The sequence below is a fragment of the Rhinolophus sinicus genome, linkage group LG17 (assembly GCF_036562045.2).
Source record: "Rhinolophus sinicus isolate RSC01 linkage group LG17, ASM3656204v1, whole genome shotgun sequence".
In the NCBI taxonomy this organism is placed as follows: Eukaryota; Metazoa; Chordata; class Mammalia; order Chiroptera; family Rhinolophidae; genus Rhinolophus; species Rhinolophus sinicus.
Genome location: NC_133766.1, coordinates 23482612 through 23510165, shown reverse-complemented (window position 1 = coordinate 23510165; position 27554 = coordinate 23482612). Strand labels below are relative to the sequence as shown.

Below are 27554 nucleotides of genomic sequence, written 5' to 3'. Positions count from 1 at the left end.
AACAACTGACCAAACACGTGATGTGTTGGAGGCCCACCGCAGAAGCAGAAACGTGGCTGTCAGAACCGGCCCGCTCCCCGCCCTCCCCCTCCCCACCTCCACCCCCACTCCACCCCACTCCCGGGTCCAGTGGGAGTGTCCAGAGTGGCTCCCAGTTCTCCCTGGCGGTCCTTGTACTTAACCCTCCGCACCCTCACGCCTGCCTGCTGCCTTCTTCATGTTTTCACGCCCCCTTTCCCTCTCAGAATCGCACTGATGGATCACCTGCCCACACTGGGCCTGACCCAGAAGTGATGAGAAGGGGGCCCCCAAGTGTTTTGTAGAAGACACTGTTCCCTATGCGACAACAGCACTGCACAACCAAGTGCTAACCTGGGGGCTGTCAGCTACGGACCACGAGGACTGTGTGTAGACAGAGTGATGGCGGGACCGTCCTTGGGGCAGCATGGGGTCTGCAGTGACTGTGTTATTACTGCCTTCCTTCTGCCAAACCTAATCCTTGGTCATTCTCTGCTCAGCTGCACAGGAGGAAGCTGGCAAGGTAGCCACACGCAGGCTGCAGGGCAGCAGCCAGGTGTGCTCAGCCAGAAGACAGCAGGTTTGGGTGCATCCTCACTTCTGGGGTGGGGTGGAAGCTTTCTGCTGAGTGTCCCAACATGTGAGCCAGCTTTGGTTTCCTCACTGGTTCCTCGAATTCCTGGAATCATTTTGGAGGGTCTGTGTGTAACAGAGGACCGCAGCTCCCCAGCCCTCAAACAGAGGCCCTGACAAAGCAGACAGGCTGGGAGGGCCCAGGCAGAGGGGGGACATTGTTCCTCTGACTGCTTTATTTCTTTGGTTTGTGGCTATTTGACAACATCAGTAAAAACAGCTTATAAATTAGGTGCCCGGCTGTAAACTGCAGACACAGGTGTGGTGCAGGGAGCAGAGGCTCTCCTCCCCCTGCCCCTGCACGCTCCCCCTGCAGGGAAGGAGCAGCCGGTCCTCTCCCAGCACCCCCAGGCCTATGGCAGGGCTGGGGTGAGAGAGCCCCAGGCTTTCACCCCTAGTGCTTTCCCTCTTCACAGAAGCGTGGGGGAGCTGCTGTTGGCCCCTCAGAGGCTCTTCAAACAGAGAGATGTTTATATCTTTTCAGTGCGGTCCAAATTACAAGCAGGAAACTGGAGCCCAGGGAACATAAACCAAGGGATACAAGGTAGGTGTTTTTTTTTGGTTTTTTTTTTAAGCTTGATTTAAATCAGCCTTTAGAAGATCTCAAGTGCAGCCAGTGGGGAGGAAGAGCTGCAAGGAGCCAGGCAGGCCTGGCTGTCAGGAGCTCAGTGTGACCTGATACACATGCCTTTCATGTTTTCTCTCTCTCCCAGCTTGTTCAGAAAGCCAGTTGTTCTAATGGAGGAGGACCCCACAGAACTGAGCACAGGAGCTCAGTGTAGCTTTGAGGCACTGCCAGGACGGGCCTAGCCTGCTGGCAGCCGTGCAGCCCAGGAACAAGGCAGAGATGGCAGGAGGGGTCATAAGGCCACAGGAGGTGGGTGGCCCTGCCCTCTATTGAAGCACCTCCCCTCTAACCCTAGGCAGGGACAAAATCTGCTCTCCTGCCACTGTACCTTCCAACCTCCGTGGGAGCCTCAGGACCCGGGTCAGAGCCAGAGGGCCTCAGCGTCCACCCTATCGTGCTCAGCGCACACTGAATGTGAAGGGGCCTCGGGACTTAAGTACCAACTAGAGCACCATTAGAGTTCGAGTTAGTTCCTAAACACAGAACACAGCTGTTTGGCCTCAGCACCCCCAGTTCTGTCTCTCTAGTGCTTTCATCTGCCCCCTCCCCCCATGGCTGTGTGAAGCTCCTACAGCTGGGTCATTCCTCTGCTTTTGTTGATGTGTTTTCTCTGTGTGTGACAAGTCTTTGTGTGCATACCCTACGCACACAAGGACAGCTTGAGGGCAGGAAGAGAAGGATGGGAGCAGGTGTGGCCGCAGAGATGACAACAGACAGGACAGGGAGAGGACACCCAGAGCACCGGGGAGGGCACCCAAGTGACACGTGTGTGCACGTGCTCATGTGTGTGAGCCAATACATTGACACTGAGCTAACACGTCTTGTGGGAGCTGCTCTTCTTCAGGCATTTAGTGTTTTATTTATTCCTTTAACCTGCAGGGCAGCTGCCCACACATTCCACCCTGGCCCAAGCCCAGGACGTCTTGGAGGGACAAGTTCCTGGGCTATATTAGACCAACCTTAGACCCAGTGTGTTTTAGACCAGTGAGCTATAAAGCAATGTGCCATTTCTTTGAAAAGAAGACACTTCTGACCCACTGGGAAACATCTGGAAGTATTCTGTCAAATCTAATGAGCTGTGTGATCTTGGGTAAGTCACTTAACCTCTCTGAGTTTAGAGCTTTTATCTTGGAAGTTAGGAAAGTGATCCCTGTGAAATGGCTGCGAGGATCAAATGAGATAATAGATGAGAAAGAGCTCTGAAAAAGTAAAGTGTTTAAAATGTCTAGAATTCTATAACTGCAACAATCATTAGGATTAGTATAGACTGCGGTGAATACCAGAAAGAAGTGAAGGACGTCCCCACAACTACTCTCTGAACACCTGAGTTTTCTAGCCTGATCCTCTCTTTTCTTGTGTAGTGTTTGTGTTTCAGTCATTTTACACACACACACCCCCACACACACACGCTGTTGATTGATGGTCGACCACACCTGCCACCTAGGGTACCCAGGAACCCATATTTACTCACAATGAGGGGTCCTGGACCAGGAGTGAAGGCTCTCAGTGTGAAAGCCCTACTCCTTGTCACCCTGAGCCCACACTGGGACCCAGGAGACTTTAAGATGACTCTGGATATAAATCTAGATCCATCTGGGTGGATCTGGGCCAACAGTTCCTTTGTGGTGGGGTCAGGTGACATCCTGGGACACCCTTTGGCTAGCCTATACCTAGTGTAGCTGTCCCTAGTGTGGAGGGGGGCCTCATTGGTGGGTAGTCGCCCCCAAAGGTAAGGGTCTGTAAGGTTCAGGAAATGTGTTTATGGGCAATTAGGAGTGGCTGCTATCTCACCAGGTGAGTTTACAACTTAGGAAGCATTTCTATTTTAGCAGAATGAGAATCACAGGACCTTTCTTAGTTTCAATTCTGGAGAAAGTTGTCCCACCCAGCCTGTCCACACCAGATGCTCAGGCTGACCCACGTCCTCCCTCCCAGCGCCAGCTCTAGGGCCATCCAGTGCACAGGCCTGGCACGGGTGTGCCTGCACCTCTGGAAGCTCCCAGAGCAGAGACCAAGGTACGACTCTGAGGCTTTCAGTTGGCTTTGGCCAAACTCCAAATGCAGATTATCCAGGATTTCTGGATCCTAGGGGCTGGATCCAAGATGAACAACATTTAGGAAACACTCCAGTATCCCCATGGATCTGAAATCACAATTAGCAGCAGCGCAGTGGCACACAAGAGGGGCCTAGGGTGTGGCCCCTTTTCTCCCCTGAATTTTGGTCTCCTGCCACCAGCGAGGGGCAGTGTTGGGTTGGGGAAGGGGCTCTGAGAACTAGGTGTGGGGTGCAGGGTGATGTGTAGCCCCATGGTAATGCCTCTCAGGATCTCTGCTCTGGTTCTATGGCAGCAGGAAGAAAAAGGCCTAACACTAAAGCTTCCTCCCTGCTGCTGTCCTCAGTGCGGCATTTTCCCACCTACTCTTCTGGCTTTGTATTGATTTAAATAGAGAGAAAGCAGGTGCAGGGAGAGAGGAGCGCGACCAAGGGAACAAGAGGCAGCTGAAAGCAGAGAGGGGAAGAGGAAGAGGGACGAGCACCAGGGTGGGCGGGAGAGAGGAGAGGCGAGTGGGAAGGAGAATGAGAGCTGAAAGGGAAGATAAGCAGAGGATGTGGGAGCAACACAATCGAAAGGGAGGTGGACAAGGAGAGGGGAGAGAAGGGAGGGGACTCCTCCCAGGCGGCCCCTCCCCCAGTCAGGGATTTACCGCGGAGGATTGGCCTGCCTGCCTGCCTGCGATCCATCAGAGCCCAGTCAGCCCATGCCCGGGGGACAGAGCAACGCCAGGCTTTGCCAGATCCCTGGTCCTGGTCAGCAACCCTGGGCTTCATGGGATGTGCGTGGGCAGAGCGGTGCCTCCCTCTGTGCCCACCTGATGAGAGACCCCTCCGCTGCTCCCCATGGTGGGGACCAGTCCTGCTGTCCATCAGGTCCCTCCACCATCAGGTCTCTTTCTGTAGAGGAAGCACTTTGCATGCAGGGCTTCCCTCTGTCTGCTCCAAAGCCAGAGGAGACCCCTGAAAGGAGCCCCTGGCAGCTGGTCCTGCCATACACAGTGCCCAGCCATCCGGGGTGCAGTCTCTTTGGAGGTGATCTCCACAGCCGGGGCCTCTCCTCTCTCCGTTCTGTTCGTTCTGTTCAGCCCTGGGGCTTCGGCTTAGGAAAATACTCACACAGTGGTGTTTACAGGCACAGTTGGATTTGTCTGTGTTGCCATGACAACAGTGAGGGCTGCCCCTGTTCTCTCTCCCACCCCATACTCTGCTCCTTTTACAGCCTAATAACCTCTCTGTCTCTCTCAGTTCTCCCCCCACCATCATTCCTAATTTCCATAGAACGTAAATCCCCCACCCCTTGGAAGGAGTAAAACTTGCACATATTTCTCTTCAGTCCTTCTAAGATTGTAAGTTCCCCAGAGCTGGTCCCAAGCACTGAGGGTGGAGTGGTGTCCTATATTGTGAGTGGAGCAGAGGGGCAAAGGACCCTGGGCAAGGTTTGTGGTCATGGGAAGGCCTCCAGCATACTCTGAGAAACTGCCTTCTCCTTCCTCAGAGTACCCCTCAATGCACCCACCCCAGCCTCCAGGCTTCCCAGAACCCCTCAGTCACCTCTACCCCAAACACCTGTTGTCCTCTTTTTCCCAATTCCCAGTCAAGCTTCCCCCATAAGCTGTTGCTGTTTAAGTCAAACCGACCTCAAACCCCAGGTCCCGCTCTGCATTTAAGTGCACTCCGGAGTATTGATCTGCTTGCTTCTCTCAGACCCGCCCCACATCTCCGTTCTGGGCTGGATTTACATGTCCCGCCTCCTCAGCAGTACTTCTTTCTGTCCAGCACAATCTGAAATCTTCCTGCCCCAGTATCAGAACTCTTTCCTGTAGCAAACCCGTTCTGTGTAGATTGGAAGGGTTGATCAGCCACCTGTCCTTCACCCTGCCCCAGCTGTCCAGGGGACGGGCACCCGGCCAGGCCACACAGCGCTTCTCTGAGACCTGCTATTAGGATGTGGCGCTCTTCCTCTGGACTGTGAACTATAGGACAGTTTAGACTTGGCTTCCAGGGGCCACCTTTCCCTCCACATGAAAAGGAACCAGTAAATGGCAGGAAGCAGTGTCATGGCGAATATATGATATTTACCTATCTTTCTGGAAACTTCCTGAGAGCAAGAGATGTGTCACCCCTACCAGACTGGAGCTCTCCAGGGACAGGAGCTTGGTACCCCATCAAAGTAGGGGCTCCCCAGGGTGGGAGGGTTTCTTAAGCAGATTAGGTGCTAAAGTTTTGGTAGTTTAATTGGTAAGCTATCAGGGATTTAAAGCTCATCACCAGGGTTTAATTCCTTGTTTGGATAACTTTATGAAAAATGCACCTGACTGTAAGCTCTGTCTTGTTCACCATGTGAGGTACTGAGTTTACAGAGAAAGACAAGGCAATCTTTGCCCTTGAGGATTTATAGTCTGGCAGAAAAACTTGTCTGTGTGATGACAGAAGTTCATATAGTGTCCAGTGGGGGCATTGGATGGAATGACAATAGCATCAGAGGGCAGGTCTGGAAAGTCTTCTGAGAAAAGATTCCTGAGCTAGGTCCCAAAAGAGGCAAAGGCGCTTGTCATCTGGGCAGGACGGAGAATGGCATTCCAGACTGAGAGCAGCCTCAGCAGAGGCATGAGGTGGGAACCAGCCGCCAGCTTTGGAGCTGTGGGTACAAGGTGTGGCAGGGAGGATGGGGCTGGAGAACCCCTAGTGCTCAGGAGCGGTTCCCTTCCCCTTCCCTCCTGGACCCTCCTGGCGGCAGGCCTTCATGGAATCACCTTCAGCTGCTTGGACGCTAGTCTTTCAGGTCAGGGTAAATGTGCTGGGCCATACAAATGCTCAAAAGGACCTCCTTTCTCAGCCCTGGCCTCGGGGTACCGTAAGCCAGAACTCTCAGTTGCCAGTACGGGTAACCACCTTTCTCTGTTAGAAGCATAAATAAAATACGGCATTTATCAAAAGAACCAGTGGGATGTGCTTCATCAGCTTAGGGACAAATCAAGTCACAGATTTTTTTAGTACTTAAGTTAATCCTTTAAGCATCCATTGGCCCAATTTAGCAGGAAGTCCAGTATCTCTTTCCTGATGTCCATCTCCTCTGCTCTTCCCCAACTCTTGCCCCTTGTAATTATTACAAAATTTCCAGGGTTTGTGAAGAGGGAACAGGCCAGATAGTAGATAACTGGAGGGCTTGGCCACCCTGTGTTTCCATCACTGACTAATGAAACGAGGCTCCACAGTCAAGTGGGGCTTCTCCGTTTCTGCCATGATGGGCTTGCTGATCAGGTTCTCGAACAGACCCACTCAGGGATGTTCCATTCTTGGGCGCCCTGACATACTGCAAATGAGTGTATATGCAATGTGATCATCCACTGTCCCCAAAGGTCACCAGACAAATAGCTGGATCAGAGAGAGGTTCTTGTGTTCCAAAACAAAGTTCAACCGAGTAAATTGGAAGATCTAGTTGGCTTTATTAAGTAATTCATGTATCCAGCAGCATCCCATCCAGCAAGGAGGAGGGTGCTCTGAGGGCTTGTACAAAATGGATGGTTTTTATAGGAAGAAGGGTAGGGCAGGGGAACTGCTAATAAATGAAAAGATTATTTGGGGGCTAGGAAGGGTTTTTATCTTGCAGGTTGCCTTTTCTTTCTATGGGGGTGGGGGATGGAGAGGGTCCAAGTGATGTATTACCTCATTGCTGTTGACCATAAAATTTCAGACTGGTTAAGATTAGGTTTCTGGAAGAGGTCGAAACTGCAATTAGATGAGGTATTAAATCTAGGTTTGGTACCATGGGCTTTTAGTACAAGTGACACCATTTTGGGCCTATGGTTTTCTCTCTAACAATTGCCACAGCCATTCTGCCACCAAGAGAATCTAGGCCTCAGTATTAAGACCACAGGGTCAGTCTAGGCCGGTTCTTCTCAAGTTTTATTGTGCATTAGAATTAGCTTGTTCAAGCACAGACTTGGGGCCACACCCTCAGAGATTCTGACTGAGCAGGTCTTGGGCACGGGCCTAAAAATTTGCATTTCTAACAAGCTCCCATACTAGGCTGCTGCTGGTCCAGCAACCACACTGCATAGCCCTGTCTAGATTCTCCTTTCCTCAAGATGAACTCTACCTTGGGGCCCTTGGTGTCCATTCTCACCAGTGATGTACAAGATTTTCACCATCTCAGTCCATCGGGACTGACTGAATTTGAGTAAATAAGAGATCAGTGTCTTGATCCTTTCCTTTCAAGAGGCTCCTTGGGCCCTATGCAGATTGGTCTGGTCCTTACCCAGCTGCCTTTGAATCCTCCATACAGATAGTCCTCAAAGTGCATTCCCTGGAACCAGCAGCACCTGGGAACTTGTTAGAAATTCAACTTCTTGGGCCTTACACCAGACCTACTGTCCTGTGTGTTCTTGTATGTGATGGTCAGCCAGGTGCCGTCACAAGAAGAGAAACAGGAGAGGCTCAGGGAAACCAAGTTTACTGTACTCACAGCTTCCAGAAACAGGAGGCATACCACTTAGGGCCATGTGCGGAGGCACCGGCACTGTCGGGAGGCAGAAGTAACAGGAGAAAAGGAAGGGCTTTGGCCAGGGTCCTTACTGGGGTGTCCTCAGGAAAGGAAAGGCAGGGCGAGGCAAACAGTTGAGGATTGGCTAGTATAAATAAGTCCCAGGGGCTTTAAGTGATCCAAGTGGACCCTAGGTGCCCAGTACCCGGCCTTGGGATGCTAAAGGCAGAGGAATATTGTCTCCAGGAGGGTACTTGGGTTGTGGGAGCCACATAGAGGAGGTTTGGCTCTGGATTGGTTAGTTTGCATATCAAAGGCATGTTCCCAGGTGGGCCCTTTGCTGTTTCTAAGAAATGGCTGGCCCTGGGAGGGGTGGGGGGGGCAGTCTCTCGCCCCAGCCAGAAAGGTTTTTAAGATGTCAAAACATAATATACAAAAATAAAAAATATGAACACTACACCTACTGATTTAGAAACTCTCGGAGTGGGTGGGGTTAAACACCCCCCTCCAGGAGATTCCGATTCACACAAAAGTGTGAGCAACATCACTCTACTATCTAACAAAGATGTTAGAAGGCAGCTTTTGTCAAGCCATAAATTAGGTCCTTTAATGTTTCCACACGGGAGCCCCTTCCCCTGGCTTTACCTAAGCGGTGACTCGCTGAATCAGCCCTCTCCGCCACCACCTGAAGGAGAGCTGTGGTGACTGCTGGGTGCTGCTGGGGTGGCCTTTCCAGCCAGTCCAGCCACCAACTGGCCTTTGGGCTTGTCACTCCCTTCTGTCTCCTTAGCAGAATGTGGGGACTGAACCTGATGCTCTCGAAGTGTCTTCCAGCCCCGCCTTTCCTTAACTCTCCCCATCACTCCCAGGTCCTTATCTGTAAAGTAGAGCTAGTTCTCACCCTGTGTTACACAGATGATGAAACGAGGGGATGTGTGTGAAGCACCCAACGTATGGTAGAGGTTTGATAGTGTTAGTGGAATTTTAAATTATTCTCTTGTCCTGTCAGTTTTGCCCAAACCTTCCTCTTAATTTTAATTGCTGCCTCCACTCTGTGCTTTCCTCAGGCCTCACGGGCCCGCTCTTCTCCAGAACTGTCTTCTCTTTGCAGAATTAGCATCCTTACAGCTCACAAGTATTGTGGGGAGAGGAGTCCCCCATATACTGCCTTAAGAAACAGGTGGTAGAGGGAGGAATTGAGGTCGTGCAGTTTGCATCAGGCAGCGAGAGATGGAAGGCCTCAGACACAATGGGAAATGGCCTGCTCCAGTCCTCTGCTCAGCTGCTTCCTGCTGAAACCAAATTCCCGTTCCTCTTTCAGGCCTCAGCTATCCTGTCTGAGGAGCAGCTCAGAATATCTGCACCCAGAGCCCAGTGGCGACCCCTGAGTTTCTTCCCTCTCCTGTTACCACCCCCACTCTGTTTCCTCCCCCCACCCCTACCCCTCTCTGCCAGGGTGCCTCTGCCAACGGCTGGTTATTTATATCCCAGAGCAGCTTCTGACAGACAGCTGGGAGCTGGGAGACGGCTGACAGGGATGAGCGAGGCAGAAATGACAGGGTGGTGGGCGGTGCTGTCACTCTTAGCAGGACTGCTGGGCAGAGCCTCCTGTCCCTCACCCAAGGGGGTGAGACTTAGGCAGGGCTGACAGGGCATCTGGGAAGGGGCACCTCAAAGAGGAGGGAGCAAGAGCTATGAGCCTTGGGAGGGGGAGGCAACTGAGCTTGGAGGAAAGTACTTTGACCCAGTTGACCTGTTTTGGAAGGGGAGGGAGCAGCTGTGGCTTAATTATCTGGGCATTTGCCAGTGACATCTGCTGTTCGTAAGCTGTATGACCTTGGGCAAGTCACTTCCTTACTCTGTGTGAAGTGAGGTTGTTGGACACACTTTTCTCAAAGTCCTCTTCCAGCCCGGTTAGTGGCGAGGTTACAAACACAAATCCTGGGGTCTGATTCCTAGCTCTGCCACTTGCTCACTGTATGACCTTGGACAATTTCCTTAACCTCTACAGAGAGCAGAGCTCCCGTTTCCTCTCTGTAAAATCGGGGTTCTGAATAGCATGTGTATCAAAGGCTTTTTGTAGGGAGGAAATGAGTTAATTAATACATGTGAGTGCGTGAAAGCAGTGCTGGGTACATGGTCACATAGTTTAAACAGAACCCCCATCAAGCCTATGATTCTTTGGAGGTCTCCCCTGGCTTTAACAAGGTAACCGTATTGGAAAATGTGAAGACAAAAGGGTGGGATCCTCTTTATATATATTGCAGGAAGAAGGGGGCATCCTGCAAATTGGGGAATGTTTGGGCTAAGATTACATTTGTTCTGAGCCTGAGTCCTGTCTTCTGACTATTCTTCCACCTGTTATCTCTGCGGACTATTGTTGTTTTCTCAAAATACCAAAAGATCAAAAGGTTATTGTGCTCCTTATCTGACTCGCATTCTGCTTCTCCTTGCCTCTCCCCAGGCCCTGTCTTCCTTCCAACCCCTTGCCATCCCTCTATTTCAACAACTAATACCTGGTGTTTGAGAGAACCAAATCCCAAGGGTGTAATTAAGTCCCTCGGCACAGCTTGCCTCTAACACCAGCCTGGTGGTCAGGGTGGGTCTTGAGCAGGAATGTGGAGGGTGGGTAACCTTGGCGCAGGGAGCCCAGCAGTCCATCCACCAGCTCTGAGCCCAGCTGCAGGCCAACAGACACCCCGGGTTCACAGCACCACCACCTCAGCTGCTGTGTCTGGGAGCAGTTGAGGTTGGTGTGGATGGCGGCCCCTTCTCTCTTTTTACTAATCTTGCCCCCCTTTTTAGAAAAGGAGTATCCTCATAACAGATGAAGCAAAGAAAGCTGATGGGTTACCATGGAAACCAGCTGAACACAAACTCTTAGCTTCAGCTAATACTTGACTTACAGAAATACTTCCATAACCACAACTTGAACACACACACACACACACACACACCTGTCAACGAAGAATAATTATTGGGTCATTTTTCTCTAATCATAGCAAGTAGGTTCCAATGTTGGAGTCCAGATGAGAGGTGAGGAGAAGATGAATCTGTTTCCTTAGATAAGACCCTTGCAATTCACTTCCTTCTAGAAAACTGGGGGCATCGGTTCCAACATCATAACATTGCCCAGGAGTCCTGTCTGGAGGATTACGTCCCCCAAATCCCTTCATCCTTTGCTGAGTCATCCCAGTGACAGACCTACCATGTGTCCCCGAAAATAAGACCTAACCTGACAATCAGCTCTAATGCGTCTTTTGGAGCAAAAATTAATATAAGATCCGGTCTTATTTTACTATAATATAAGACCGGGTCTTATATAATAAATATAACATAAGACTGGGTCTCATATTAATTTTTGCTCCAAAAGACGCATTAGAGCTGATTGTCCGGCTAGGTCTTATTTTTGGGAAACATGGTAAGTTAAAAAGTCTGGTTTCAAATAATCCCCTGCCTTTGGCCAATGCCGCAGCACTGGGAAGAAGGGAGTGTCAGAAATGGTTAGTCATTCATTAAACATTTCCTGATCACCCACTATGTCCCAAACGCCAGGAATTAATAGTAATAAAAATAATACAAATCTGGTCCGTCATCATGAATCTCATAGCCCAGGCCGTGGGTGGTATAACACAAAGTATCTGTTGCTAATAATAAGGGATCCACATTGGCAAATGATTTTCCATATGCACAAATATTGCATTCAAGGTGACTCCTATGATATCATGTGTTCTTGAGAGGAGAAAGTGATAAATCGGGCCACACCTAGGCCTTTCGGCTTTCCCATCTTTGGTCACTCTGCCTCGGCTGTCACACACCCTGACCACACAGCTGCCAACCTAACTTCCTTCTCTCCCCAGAATTGCCTTCTCAATTCAAAAGCTACCTCCTTGTGAAGGGGTCAATCTTGTACCCTACAGAAGGAACACAGGTGCTGTAAGAGCCACAGGGCAGGTATCTTTCAAAGGAGCATACTGCCTGAAGGTCAACGTCCACACACTCTTACATGGTATCTCATTTAACAAGAGAATTGTGAGCCTCAGAGAGGTCAAACGTTTACAAGTTCACACAGCTGGTTTGGAGAGAACATGAACTCTCTCCCCACGCAGGTTTGCGGTCTCCGCAATTTTGCCACTGGGTCCGGGCAAACAGAAATTCTGGGTGGCTCTGCTCAAATGTCCCTGTATCAGAGTCCTTTTCTGTCTACCTTTTCCAAATTGTGCTTGCTATTCCTGTTACTCTCTATCCTCTTCATCTGTTTTTTCCCCTTACTACTCATTGCCACTGGAGCTAATATATCTGCTGTGTATTGTCAATCTTCCTCCGTTAGATTGAAAGCTTGTATCTCATTTGTTCACTGCTGTATTCCCTGCATATAGACTATTACCAGGCACACAGTAGGCACTCAATTTGTTTGTTGAATGAGTGAAGAATGAACAAATGGAAGCTCACAGAGCCTGCCTGCCTTCTGCTCGGCCCATTTTATGGAAGCTAAGGGTCACCAGGAACTGGCAGCAGAGGAAGTAAGTGGCCCTGGATCATGCCAGGGGCAGAGAGCTGGGGCCCAGGAAGCACACACGTCATAGCTAAGGCTGGCAGAGGCCCAGAAACCTTCAACAAGACAAAAGAACCTGTGTGGACAGAGCCCCAGAAAGTAGTTTACAGGCTCTCGGCCTCACGTGGAGGGGTGCTGGCTCGGGTGGTGGATGGCCGTAGGCTGTGGCCGGTTAGCCGATTGGCCGCTGATGTAACTGCTGCGGTTATGGAGGAGAGCCGAGGACTGCCGAGGAGTGCCGAGGAGCCGAGCAGAACTGAGGAGAGCGGAAGAGGAGAGAGGAACAGAGTGGAGGAGAGTGCATTGGGTCGTCGGTCGGTCGGTTGGAGGAAAGGCTGACGGCAGGTCGCACGTCCGGTGGACCCAGCCTCCAGTGAGACCATAGTGGTATGACTCCCCTACCTATGGCTCTGTGGGTGTTCCTTTTTGGCCTCACCATATCCTGCGTTCTTATGTGGGGAGCGGGACCAGAGACCCCGCAGGCCGCCCTGCACGACAAATGGCGGAGCGAGCTGGGTCTCCAGCACGACAGAACCAATGGCAATCATTTGGGGTTTGGTGCTGCTTCCCTGTTTTCCCCCCAGTCTCTGCCTCCATTCCCAGAGCCCAGTTCCTCCAGCCTACACTGACCCTCCCAGAGCTCATCTGGAAACTTCTGATTTGCATCTCCAAAGAAATAAAATAAATTCCACTAAGCGCTGTCTATTTTTCCTTCTGTTTGCCCCGAGGCAAGCCTGTTGTGGCTCCTGGGATCTGGAGTGGGTAATCTAGGCGATTTCTATGGTTCAGGAGCTGAGGAACTGAGGGCCCTTCACAATGAAAAAAAAAATGGGACGGCAACTTCAATTCGAAAGGGGATAGCGGGGGAGGAGGGTGGAGGAAAGATAAACCGGCCACAAAACCCTCCTGACACAATGATAGCCATATTTGCATAACAGAGACTGAGAGCTCACTTAGAAGGAGTGGTAATTAGATTCTCCAGTGATTAGGGACACTTTCCAACGTGCAGAGAGGAGATGGAAATCCAACCTTGAAGCGGAAAAAGAATGTACAGAATTGAGGATCGCTAGCGGGTGGCGGGACCTGAGGGATGGCAGACTCCAGGCTTGGCCGACCTGACAAGCGAAGGTTTGCAACCTTCTACTTGTCCAGGACCCTGGTGTGGGGCTCGGGGGTGAGGGTGGGTATGGGAAGAGGGGGTGTGTTGAGGACATAAAAACCTGCTTTCTGGGAAAAGTTTCCCAGGCAAAGGGACTGGGAAGAGCCCAGGCCCAGCTGAAGCAAGCCTGGATGTTCAGGAAGAGCAAGAGGCCATGTGGCTGGAGCAGGGGAACTGGAGAGTGGGAGAGAGCTCAGAGCTCAGGAATGCCTTGGGCATCAGCTATCCTTCTGGATTTTTACTCTGAGAGAGAGGCCTCTGGAGGGTGGCGGCAAGAGCAGTGACATGACGGAATTCTTCATGAGGACAATTCCAGCTGCTGTTTTGCAGGCTGTAGGGGGCAAGGCTAGACGCAGGGAACCCAGGTTAGGAGGCAAATGCAGTGGTCAGTGTAAGGGTGAGATTCAGGGAATCAGTAACGCAGTTAGACTTAGCTAGTTTGCAGTTTAACTCACTGCATAAGTTGCTATCCAGCCACCTGTAATTAAACTTGCTTTGTGTACAGTTTGATCTATCCTGCTATTCATCTATTTTCTCTTTGTTTCTCCCCTCTCTGATCGACTGAAGAACTCTGCTTGTTCCCTTTCTCAAATACACCCATACCTCATTAACAACATCCTAACCTGGGAAAGAGCAATGTTTTAATCCTCAGGTGCCCGAACACTGTCATCCAGTTTACAACTCCCTTGCAGTATTTACTGGTGACACATTAAAGTCCCAGGCTGCTGTGGCTGAGTCCGAGTCCAGAGTCCAGAGATAACATCGTCTTCAAACAGACCAGACCCCAGGAAGGATGTCAGCCCTCCAACCTGCCTGACCCACTCTGCCCCTTTCCTATGTAAGAAAAAGCTAATTGGAAGTTAGTGCAGTTGTCTAGCAGACTTCTGCCTCAGTGACCCCCCCACCCCGACCCCATCGGTGTTTCTCTCCTTACTACCTGCAGCTGTCCACTCTCAGACTCTGGACTCTGCCCTGGCGACCTCCCCCACCCTCACTGGTGTTTCTCTCCTTACAACCTGTGGCAGCCATCATCTTTGGACACTGCCAAGGGCATTCTCTCTCTGCCCTAACTTTAATAAAAACTTCCTTTGTAGAGTCTGTGAATGCTTTCACCTTTTGTGAATGAACAGGGGTTAATTCCACGCCACAACTGTCAGGGCGCCCAGGTGGTGTCCGTGGAGGTGGCAGGAAGTGCTTGGAGCCAGCAGAATTGGTTGCTGGATCAGATGAGAAAGAAAGGATTCAAGGATGATGCCCAAGGTTTCAGCCTGAGCAATTGGAGCTACTGTTTACTGAGGTGGGAAGAATGAGGAAGAGATAACATTTTGTTCTGGAGATATTAGGTTTGAGCTGGTTAAATATCCATGTAGAGCTGTTGAGAAGGCTGTTGGAAATTGGAGTTTGGAGTTCAGGGAAAGCGGCCTGGGCTGGAGATATAATAAATTTGCATATAGATGGCACTTAAAGTAATGAGAATGGATGAGATCAACTAGGGAGCCAGTGCTGATAGGAAAGAAAGGAGGTCGCCTGAGGCTCACGCTGTGTAGAAGTTCTTTCTGGCAGGTCAGTGGGGTAGGAGAGCATCAGTCTGGGTAAACTAAGGCCTGGATTTTAAGCATCCTATCTCCCCACACGATTCCTGTAAAACTCTATCCTTGGATCCTAGAGATATGAACTGAAGCAGCCCAGTGTCATTAAAGGAGATGGAGACAGAGGACCACTACTGTACCCTGGACAGGTTCTTCCCTCTCCCAGGCCTCAGCTTCCTCCTGTCAAAGGAGGGGTAGATGCTTGAACTAAGGGCCCCTCCAGCTTGAACTCTTAACTTTAATTCCAGAAAGTCTAGTGCACGCCTATAACTGACTTCAGGGAGGCAGTGGGTTGATACCTTGTTCCCCTCATCTGGCTCTCACTGTCTACAGTACAGTTGAGCCTTATTATTTGTGGATTCTGTATTTGCAAATTTGCCTACTCACTGAAATTTGTTTGTAGTAACAAAATCAATACTCTGGGTTTTGGCGGTCATTTGCAGACTTGCAGAACAGCGAAAACTTTGAGTTGCCTGAGGCGCATGTTCTCAGTTGAAGTCAAATGAGGTGACCTCCTGCTTCCTTGCTTTCGCTCTCACGCTGTAAACAAGTGTCCTTTTCAAGGTTTGTTTAGTGCCACATTTTCCTCATCTTTGTGCCTTTTGTTGGTGATTTTGCTGTTTAAAGTGGCCTCCAAATGTAGTGCTGCAGTGCTGCCTGGTGTTCCTAAGTGTGAGACAGCTGTGAAGTGCCGTATGGAGAAAGTACCATTAGGATAGCTTCGTTCCGGCATGAGTTATAGTACTGTTGGCTGTGAATTCAATGTTAATGAAGCAACAAAATCTATTAAATTAGGTGTCTTTATACAGAAACACACATAAAATAAGGTTATGTACAGTACTGATCAATTGACGAAAATGTTGTGACCGGGGCTCACAGGAACCTAACCCTGTATTTCCCCTGGGAGCAATGGTTCAGTATTTGCTAATTCAGTGTTTGCAGCGATTTGTAAACCATAACTACTATGAATAACCAAAAATCAGTTTATTTAACTGTTTATTAAACCCTAGTATGCACACACATGAAGTAATTTCAGAACTGCTAGCCCATACCCTTGTGAGAAGCAATTTTATTGACTAGAGTATAGTACTTGTGTATAGTTCTTTTTGTCTCTAGTCTTTATAGCATCTAGTCAAAATTGTTTCCCCAAGTTTCTTAGGTTAGTTCTTTTCTTTCCCATCCCCTTAAGTGTAGGCATATGATTTATTAATTTGGTTTATTTATTAATTTGTTTCATTTCTTAGTTTGTATTCCTTTTGGGTTGACCCAACATTCTGGCTATTTTTTTTTTAAATTTGCACACAGTAAAATTCAGTTTTTGTGGTATACAGTGCAGTAGGTCTTGACAAATGCACAGTTATGTATCTACCTGTACAGACATGACATAGAAAAATGCCATTACTCCAAAATGCCCCTGTCCTGCCCTTTACAGCCAGTTCCTCTCCCCACCACTAAACTCTGGCAGCCACGGATCTGCTTGTCATCCCTATAGTAACGCCTGTTCTGGAATGTCGTATAACGGACTCATAAATGTGTCGCCTTTTGGCTCTAACTTCTTTCATTTAGCAAAAGGCACTTAAGACTCATCTACACTGTGTGTCAGTCAGGAGGTTGTTCCTGTCCATTGCTGGGTAGTGTTTAACTCTGTGGAGGTACCATAGTTTGTTTATCCATTTGCTAGTTGAAGAACATTTGGGTTGTTCCAGTTTTTGGAGATTTTGAATAAAGCTGCTGTAAACATTCATCTACAGATTTTTGTGTGAACATAGGTTTCCATTTCTCTTAAGCAAAGCGAAGTGGGTTTATAGGTCACATGATAGGTGTATATTTGACTTTGTATGACACCATCCAGCTGTTTTCCAAAGTGGCGCAATGTATGAGAGTTCTTGTTGTTCTGTTCCTCATCAGCACTTACTATTGTAGTAAAAATTTAGCCATTCTGATAGGTGTGTAGTGGTGTCTCATTATGGTTTCAGTTTAACGTTTCCTACTGGCTAATGACATTGAACACCCTTTCATAACGCGTATTTGCCGTCTCTATATCTTCTTTGGAGAAGGGACTGTTCTGATCTTTTGTCCATTATTTTAGTGGGTGTTTGCTTCCTTATTGTTGAGTTTTGAGGGTTCTTCGTCTATTCTGGATACAAGCCCTTTGTCAAAAATGTGATTTGCAAATGTTTTCTCCCCATCTGTGGCTTATATTTCTAGTCTATTAACAGTGTCACTTGCAGAACAAAAGTTTTTAATTTTGATAATATTTAATTTATAATATTTTTCTTTTATGCTTTTGCTTTGTGACCTAATTAAGGTCACAAAGATTTTCTCCTATGCTTCTTCCAGAAGTTTCAGATCTGTGTTTTACATATGGTCCACATGTAAAATGATCCATTTTAAACTAATTTTGAGGTGATTTTTGTATAAGGTGTGAAGTATAGGTTGTGATTCATTTTTCTGCATATGTTTATCAAATTGTTCTAGAACCATCATTGAAAAGACTAACCTTTGAGTAGTCTTTGAGTCAATTGAGGAAAAAGACTGAGTTTCACAATGGGTTGAAATGGTAATCCAGTTCTGACACCAATTCTGTGTGTGTTTTTTCAATACCATAAAGCAATTAACTCACTTCTGACACTGTCTACCTGGAGACAGCATTAGATCCCACAGGTGAAGGGCTCAGTCCCACAAGACTGACCCCCTCCCTTCAGATGCCCATCACAAGTTCAGTTTGTCACCTGTGCTTCTGACCAACTGGCTATAAATCAAAGGTTCTCATGATCTCCAACTCCCTCTTCAGTTTCCATTAATTTGCTGGAGCAGTTCACAGAACTGGAAATTATAAAAGTCACACAGGAAATTATGGAAAGACTTTGGACTTCCCACAAATCATTAAAACGAGGAAGGGTTGTTGAATCAAACTCAGGCAGAAGGGTTGTTGAATCAAACTCAGGCAGATCTTCTGGGGAAGGGTACGCCTAGCTGATGTCCAAATGAGGTGATGTCCAAATGAGTTCTACCTCCTTGGCTTGCCAGTTAAGGTGGATGCTGCAGCCTGCGCTGGAAGCCAGGTAGACTCATTGGTCCAGGGTGAGAGTCTAGGAGAAAGGTTGTTTTGTTTGCTTTCACAGTGAGCCCTGTTGTAACAACACCAAGGTGTCCTGGTGCTTTGACTGTTCTCTCCCTGGGCTTCTAATGGAGATTGACAGAATCTAGCATTCCACGTAATTCTATTGTCAGTTTCAGCAGCCTCCTGCACCTCATTAGACAAAAGTAGAGAGAAACGAGCAAAGAAGGAATGTCAGCCCCAGAGCAGAGGGGGCCTGTTAGAGTAAGCAGCCTGCAGGAGATGACAAGGTAATAGGAAACTTATCTGGGCCTTCCAACTATCCCCTGTAGGTCCTGCATGAGAAACTGGGACATTTGCGACAATGCTCTGAGGACTGCAGCCAGTGTAGACTGTTCAGGTTCAGCTGTTGGCCCTACTCACCGAGGGACAGAGTGAGAGAAGGCTAAGAAAGACGTCTCTTGAATTGTCCAGTTTTGGATCAGAGGCTCCTCCTGGTCGTGGGACCCATCACGGAGGTGTCTGTGTAGCTTGGGTGTGAGCAGCAAGTGGATACAGTGTTGGAGCTCAAAGCCTTACTATTTGATTTATCTAGACCTTTAGGATTTCACTCTGTGGGATAAACTGTAAGACCATGGGAGAGAATCCTGCGCCTATAGGAAAATAGAGATCTGTCATTGTCCCACACTAATATCCTGTCCTCAGCCCTGGCCAGAAATACACACAGACTCACATAGACACACACATAACACACACAGCACTCACATGTACAGCTTCATGTACAAGAATGCACAAGCCTCACTCGTGTATTCATGCACAGTTTTAAACACACAGAATCTAGACCAAATGTAGATGCCAGCTACACATCCATACAACACATAGAGGTTCATGCTGAAAGCATTCATCTAAAAGTTTTTGTTTGTGGCTGATGGCATCAGCCTCTTTGCCATCTATTTACATCTTGGATGTATACAGCTCATATACACATTCACACCTACCCACCATTCTCACAACACACAGCACGCACTCAAACACCCATGCCACAGCACATTCACACACACACACACACACACACGCCTCTCCCATTTTCACCATGCATGAAAGCTCCTGAGCAGACCTAATCACTCAGATGCTACCCCTGCTCCACGTGTGCACACCTACACACTCATGCTCTCCCTCCAACAGGCTTTGGCAGGCTGGGCCAGTGTCCACACAGACTAGCAGAATAGGAGTGCTTTCTGCTTCCCTCCTGTCATTGACATGCGTCACCTGTCCCGTCCTTAGTTCTTTGCAATCTGGCTTCAACTGGGTTGAATGCCAAAATCTGCCTGGCACAGAGCCCAGAGCAGCAGCCAAGAAGCAAATATCCTGTGGGAATGAACTTCCACGAGCTCAGATGGGTGCATGCCAACTCTGGAAGGACCATCAAGGAAAAAGGCTCTATAGGTGACCCCCCACTCCTCACCAGTGCTTGGGAGAGCCATGGGATGAGTCAGCACATGGAATCCTTTTTTCATCCCTCCTTTCTCCTCCTCAAAATCTTGGATATTTTGGGTATTCTATTAATAAGCCCTTCCCAAACTAGACGAATGAGTGTGGCCTGAAAGAGACACCAGCTTAGAGAATCCAGAGTTGGAGTCTGGGCTATTACATTTCCTATTAGCCTTTGCTTGGGCAGCACTATAGCCCTATAATCTGGAACATGCCTGAAACAATTCATTTTAACTGAAAAAATACGAATGTATGTCAGCCTGTGAAAATGGACCCACACTGTCCTGTCTCTAGGGACCTCTCCGCATTATAAGGAGATCTCCTTATAATGCAGCTGAGGAATTCTTGCTGTTATTGTAACCTACACCAGGTAAGTAAGTCATTTTCTTCCCCATCTCACGTCTGGCCCTAGCTCCTCCCTGTACCTTGCATTACCTGTTGCTAAGTAATCAGACTAGTTACCAATATTTAAAGAACTGTTATGCTCCAGGTACTATACTAAGTACTTTACCAACATCTCATTTAATCCTCACAACATCCTTGTTGGGTGGATATTACTGTCCCCATTGTATAGTCAAGGAGTCTGAGTCTTGAGAGGCCAAGAAGCTTGCTCAAGTTCACCACTATAATAAACAGCAAAGATGGGATTTCAACTCAGGTCTTTGTTTCTGAAGCCCATGCCTTCCCCTCTACACCAAGCTTACATTTATGGTCACCAGTCGTAGAATGCAAATTCTGTTTATATATCCATTGTCTAAGTCTAACCCCCTTTTCTTTAACTATAACCAGACTATGAATGGCAGGAATTGTGTTTATTGAATGCATTTCACGGTGCTCAACATACTTCCAGGAAAATATAGTAGAGATTACTGTTTTGAAAAAGTAATCGTTTCATAAATTTCAAATTGTGTCTGGAGTGAACAGACCAAGTTCAAGCTCTGTTCTTAGAAAAGAACAAACTTCAGAGAGAACTGGGTTTGAATCTGGCACCACCATTTGCTGGCAGTGTGACTTTACTTTTGTTACTTCCTCTCTCTGGCCTCAGTTTCCTCATTTGTAAAATGAAGTAGGCAATGTGATGGTCTCTTGGGTTCCTTCCAAACGTGATTTTCCAAGAGCCTCCTGTGTCACGTGATACAGAATGGAAGTGACGACTGAAATCATTTCATGTGCTTTTGGAGCAGACCACTTCCTGAACGCCATCTCTTTCCTCCTCCTATGCATCTTATCTGTTGGTCTGCTCCTGAAGGAATCCAAAAAGTCAAGATGCAAAACAATAATAATAATAATAACTACTAGGTCTGACAATTAAGTTCACGAACGATCCTAGAAAAAGTGCTCCATGCCTCATTGCTGAATATCACTAAGGTCACCTTCGAAGGACTCCCCTTGGGAAGCTATGCACCAACGCCAGTGCCTAGTCCACCCTTCAAAGCAATTTTGGAACTCTTTTTCTGGAATGGCCATCAGAGCTGTTGTCATATTACCCTTGACGTCATGAAGTCATCAAAATGTCTTCCTTTCAATATTTCCTTTATCTTTGGGTAAAGAAAGAAGTCACTGGGGGCCAGATCAGGTGAGTAGGGAGAGTGTCTTCCAATACAATTATTTGTTTACTGGCTAAAAACTCCCTCACAGACAATGCCATGTGAGCTGGTGCATTGTCGTGATGCAAGAGCCATGAATTGTTGGTGAAAAGTTCATGTCGTCTAACTTTTTCATGCAGCCTTTTCAGCACTTCCAAGTAGTAAACTTGGTTAACTGTTTGTCCAGTTGGTACAAATTCATAATGAATAATCCCTCCGATAGCAAAAAAGGTTTAAAAAAAGGTTAGCAACAGCATTGCAACAAGTTCTCGAACTTAATTGTCAGAACTTAAATGTGACAGTTGTTGACTAGAGTTATTGTGGTGATCATTTCATAACGTATACAAATATCAAACGGTTATGTTGTACACCTGAAGCTAATATAATTTTATATGTCAACTATACCTCAATAACAATTATGACATAGATAAATAAATAGAAAAAAAAGAAGAAAAAAGTCAAGATTCAAGTCCCCTCTCATTGGAGAACAAAGACACACTTTGACCCAGCTTAGCTGACAAGACAGCTACCAGGAGCTTCCCAAAGCCACAGTCAGTCACCCAGCCACGTGCCAAACACTGCATGTGCTGAACACTCCCCATGCTCTTAAAGAGCCTGTGTTAGGGGAAAGAAAGTCTGGGGATATGACTGAAGGACTACGAAAAAAAGGGCTGCGGAGGGACAGACAAGCTGAGCACATGGGTGGTCACACTCTCCTGGGTTGACAAGACCTCCAGATATCTGTTGACAGAAAGGGACAGATCCTCACTGATGGGAAGACAACAGCAGCCATGCAGGCCTACCCCACGCGTCCTTTTCCTGTCATTAACAGGTAAAACAGCATCACTGTTGTGCAAAGAGCTAGTCTGGGAGAAGGAGTCAGGATTCTAGACCTGGCTCTGAGGTACTGGTTGACTCGAGGCAAGTCATGCACCTCTCTGAGCCTCAGTCTCCCCATCTGTATGCAACCAGGTTCTTTCAGGCTTCATTCTGGAGGTGTAAGCAAAGAATATGGATCACAGTAATGGTTGCAGACACTAAGGCTCTAGGTTCCCTCAGGAAAAGTACTGGAACCTTAGTCCCCAAATGTTCCTCTTATGGTTCAAAGGCTTCTTGGGACAAGAAAAAAGTGGCCATGACACACTCTTCTTCTATACCCATGATGTCCCCCCTCTGCCCTTCTCCACACACTTGCCCAGTCTCTCCCTTGCGATTCTCCTGTAACTAGAAGCTCTGGTCCTACCTGTGTGCGGGTAAATGTTTAACGACGAGCTTTGAGGTGAGGGGAATGCCTGATTGTAGGATTTGCCAGTTGCCAAGGTGTAAACACTCCCACCATAGCTAATTTCAAGATACCAAATGTGATGTCATTGAACGCAAAGCTAGGAAGATTCATAGCAGCACCCCATTATATATATAGTATTCTCACCATACGGATATGCCAGACATGAATCACCTCAAGGGCATAGATAATAATAAGATGTAGTAAAATAATTAGGAGGTGATGAATTTTGAGCACTTATTAGCTTTGCTTTTATAATTTATTTAATTGTAGCTTTATGCAATTTATTTTTAATAATGGTTGGGTTTAACAACTGTCTCACGAAATTTCTGAAAAAGGCATCGTACCTCCCATTCAATCCTTCTCAGACAAATGCTAAAATTTGCAGAGGTACGTAGTTGAGGCCCTTGCTGTGTGAACTTTGTGGGATAAATGAGCGCACTGATTTCTGCATGCTGCGTCATCTCCCTCTTTAACCTCGGTTTCCTCTTCTGTTGTGTAAGACATTTCTCCCAGATTCCCCCTCCTTCGTTGGAATAGCATTGAGAGAAATAAACTCAGGGTAGTAGTAATACCTTGCTTCTTATGGAACCTACAGTTTACTAAGCCCAAATCTCATATTAATTCTCAGCAATTCTGTGTCGTGAGGTTGATAGAGCAGTGAAGTTAATGGACGGAGCATTTCACCCAGGTCAGCAAACTTTTTCCATAGAAGACTAGAGACTAAATATTTTAGGCTTTGCAGGCCTTATGGTTTCTATTGCAATGACCTGATTCTGCTATTGTAGGTTAAAAGCAGCCATAGACAATGTGTAAAAAACGATAGCAACTATGTTCCAATAAACTTTCATTATGGACAATGAAATTTCAATTTCATATAATTTTCACATATCACAAATGTTATTCTTCTTTTGATTTTTTTTAACCATTTGAAAATACAAAAATCACTCAACTTGCAGGCCATATAAAAACAAGCTGTAGGCAGAATTTCACCTGCAGGCAATACCCTCGCAGAAGAGGAAATTGAGCTTTGAAGAGAACAATGACTTGTTCAAGTTGATCTAAATGGACAGAATTGGGACTGGCTTGGTTCCTATTCCGTTGAGTTTTCCACTAAACTAACCTGCCGTAGAAAGGAGCTGCTCCTGCTCTTTAATACACTTTGAGGGACCCACAGCTGAATTCTCCATTGTGGGTCCTCTGTAGTCCTGAGGGCTTGTGGGTCACCTTCCTTGACGGCTCATTTCTGACTCTTTAACTGCAGTGGGCCTTCCTATGCATCAAAGTTAATCAGAAGAGGCTTTTGGACAATGTATAGTTACAAGCAATTTGTAACTCTGCTCCTTTGCTGTTAAGTCAGAAAGTAAAGTGCCCACTGTCTTTACAACTACTGGTTTTATGACTGTCCTATCTTCACCAGGTACCCTACATTTTCACAAAGTGGGGACTGCTTATCTGTTCATTATTCTGTGTTCTCAAGCATTCTAGTCCAGGACTCTTCCTTCAGGAAGAACTTGGTTACTAACGGCTAAGCACCATCCAGCCATAGTGATGTGCAACTTACCTGTGGGATTTATTTTCCCTCAGATATATTATGACGAGAAGTCTAAACCTCCAGAGGGGTGTAAAGAATTGCACAGTGAACACCCATGTGCCTGCCACCTAGACTTTATAAATAACCTTTTGCTGCCTTTGATTTATCATGTATCTGTCCATCTATCCATCCGTCCGTCCATTCTTAGGTTTTTGACACATTTCAGTGTAAGTTGCAGACATCGGTACACTTAACCTCTAAACACTTCAGCATTTTATTGTTAACTAGAGTTTGGTATTTTTTTATGCTCCTTTTTAATTAATTTATTTTTTGATCTGGCATAAATTTGAGAGGCTCTGGAAGCTGCCTCCAGGAAATATATTGATCCCTACCTCACTGGCCCCTAAAGACTTTCCTTGGGCATTTCATTCTTTGGCTTTTCCACGGCTTTGATAATGCAGATACCTTGGTGGAGAGAATGCATTTCCACCCACGGGTGGCTGGAGTGGTGGAAATAGCCTTTGGTCTGGGTTTGAATCCCACTCCAAGTTATGTGTCCTTAGACAAGTTTTTAAGAAAAATCTCTCTGTGCCTCTTCACATGTCAAATGTGGTTAAATAGTAACTACCTTGAGGTAATAATAATAGTGAAGATTACAAACTGTTTTGGGGACTTACTTGGTAAGTGACATTACGCTAGGATAACCAGATGGAGAAGTTAACTGCCTGCTTTCCTGACTACAAGCGTGTCACAAAAGAATGACAGCTATTCCAACTTCGCCCCACCCCCCTGGGAAGGCCTTTGAGCTTTGAGTACTGAGCTCCAGGCTCTTCTTATGCCTGGGGGGGGGCGGGGGGGGCACTTAACAGCTTAAAAGACAAAACAAAGGAAAACCGACCTTAGGAAAGCCTTTGCTGAGAAAGAGTTGGCTCCACAGGGAGAGAAGGGAGACTGCTGCTTTGGACTGGAACCGGGAGTGGTTTGAACCCAGGGGAGAGGGAGGAGGATGTGACAGGGCGGGTTCTGTGAGTGGAGACCTGCTCTCCACACCCACAAGCTATGCAGGACACACTAAACCTCTTACGTGGTCGGGGGTCTGGGCCTAGTCAGCGTGGAGGGCTAGACTCTGTGAACAGCCTCCTTGAAGGGACCCTATGGGTTTGATGATGGACAGAAGGCTTCCCGCAAGCTTTCTGAAATGAGTGACTGTCCACTCAGACACTCAAACCACCGAGAGAGGGGAAAGGGTTACCCCAAGTGTAGGGGAATGTCCCACCAGCTGTGTAGGTGGCCTCTCAGAGTCGTATTTCATTTAGCAAATTAACAATCCATTCTTGCATTGTTCCTTTCCTCTTTTTCCTGCCAACAAGGTGGTGTCTTGAGAGACATGCTGATGGAAGTGGCTACATGGCAGAGGGGAGTTAGCGACATTGGAGAGGTTCTTCCCTTCTGGCAGGTTTCTGGTCAGAGACCGGCCTGAGAGCCACTGTGAAGAGAGATCTGGCGCAAGACTTTCCCCTCCCCCCTGTGGGGAGGAGAAAAGAGCCGAAAGGAGATGAGCGAAGCGAGCCAGCAGCTTGGCATCTGGACGCCCAGACCAGACACAGGTGCTCTCGCTCCCACTTATCTCCCAAGCTGCTGTTTCCTGTAGCTGGTCTGCTGGAGAGTAGAAAACAAATGGAACATGGAACGGGAAAAAAATTAGCAACAATAATTACAGGTTACAACAAGTCAATCAGAACTGGGCAAATGGCCTCAGGCGGGTAGTCACCCACCCTCGGTGGCAGCTGCAGTGTGAGTCCCCGACGGGAGGCTGGCAGGAGCGCTGGATGTGATGTCTGAGGACCTGGATTTGTGTCCCACGCCTGCCCTCACCAGCTGCGTCAACAGGCCCTGGACTCCACCGCTCTTAGCGTCAGTTTCAGCGCCTACATTGAAATAATAATTGTATCTATTGTCGTGGGTTGTTGAGGGACACAAACCTCGAAGGACACGGAAGAGTCAAAAGCGCTTTGGAAACTGTGTGGTGCTAGACAGACGGGGCATCTTTTTACCTTCTGATTATCTCTTGAATCCACGCACTTCTCTCCATCTCTACCAGTGGTTCCTTTAAGCCAGTCTCTCGTCTGGCCTGCTGCCCCTTCCCATGGGCCTGTATCCACTCTACCCTCACTTCTAACTTCTTCAGCAGGCTTGCAGCCAGCATGATCTTCTAAAATCCAAAGTGTGGTCATGTCCCCAGGTTTGTCTAATCCCTGCGGACTGGAGGGAGAAGAGGGATTGAGGGTTGAGGTTAAGGGTGGTTTGGATTGAGAGACAAGAGCTAGAGCTGGAGAGAAGGGTGGAACGGACCTCAGTGTGCTTGGTGTGGGGAGAGGTTCTATTACTGTCCTTGTGTTGCTTAACAACCCCGGGGGAAGACAGAGTTTGCAAGTTGAAACAAATGCAGTGCCATTAAACACAGAGCTGTGTGCTTCTGACTGTGAGATACTCCTGCCTGCAGCAGAAGCCCAGGAAGCTCATGATGAGGGCTGAATTAAAGACGGGCCCTTGAAGAGCAAGCTGGGTTAGAATGGAGAGAGGATAGGCTTCTGGACAGGGGGTCATATCGGGCTAAGATTTAGGGGGCAAGGGACAGCAGTATGGGCCTATGGGAATGCACTGGTTGGGCTATCAGACAGCTGGCTGGGTGGTGAAGTCAGGTAAAGCAGGACTTTAAAGTCCAGCCGGAGGCGATGAGATCTAATTTAGACTAAATGTGGATAATCTGATGAATTATTGATTTGTTCAATGGATAATTTCATAGCTCAGAAGTGGGGGAAGCAAGGAAGAAATGCACTGCCCTGGACTTAACTCTGACCAGCCCCAGGGAACACCCATTGGCAATCAAGTGACTAGGGCCCTTGGAGAAAGTGACTGTGTCAGCTTGGAGTGGGTCACAGCAGGCGAGGTGACATGGCAGGCATTAGTGCTAAGCTCCAGGAAAGGGCATTTGAAAAGCCCTGCTTGGGAAAACAGAGAGGTCAGGCCCCTGGGCAGAGATGCAGGATGGTGGTGGTGGTGGCAGGAATGGCAGGGAGGGATACCTGAGGCTGGCGGAAGGTGGAGACTCTGAAAATGGGAATCTGCAATACAGCCAGAGAGACTTCTCTAGCTGCGTCTTCCCCATCATCTCTCTCTCTCCTTTTCCCTCTCTCTGTCTCTCTCACATCCTCCGCTCCCTATGTCTGTCATTGCGCATTCAGGCAGTTCATTCTCCCAGACACACTGCTGAGAGCGCCAGGAGCCTTGTAGAGTTGAAAACGGAATGGCGTTCCAGGCTCATTGCAGAGTGCCTGAGGGAGGGAGTCCATGAAGACAGGGATTTCCCCTCCCTCAGCCTCTCTGGGAGGTTCTGTGCCTCTCGGCCTCTACTCCAACCTACCCAGCAGGCCCAGGCTCAGTCCCTTGACGGCCGAGCCCCTGGCTCCCTCCCAGCT

General features: G+C 47.9%; 1 long non-coding RNA gene across 1 annotated transcript in view; it reads left to right on the top strand.

Annotated features, from left to right (window-relative positions):
* LOC141569383 (uncharacterized) overlaps positions 1-27554 on the top strand; it is a 65422-nt gene that overhangs the window by 2678 nt on the left and 35190 nt on the right. The window contains exons 2-4 of the long non-coding RNA XR_012492963.1: positions 519-598; positions 1136-1195; positions 2159-2369. This is a non-coding gene — a long non-coding RNA (uncharacterized LOC141569383). The remainder of the gene's footprint in view (positions 1-518; positions 599-1135; positions 1196-2158; positions 2370-27554) is intronic.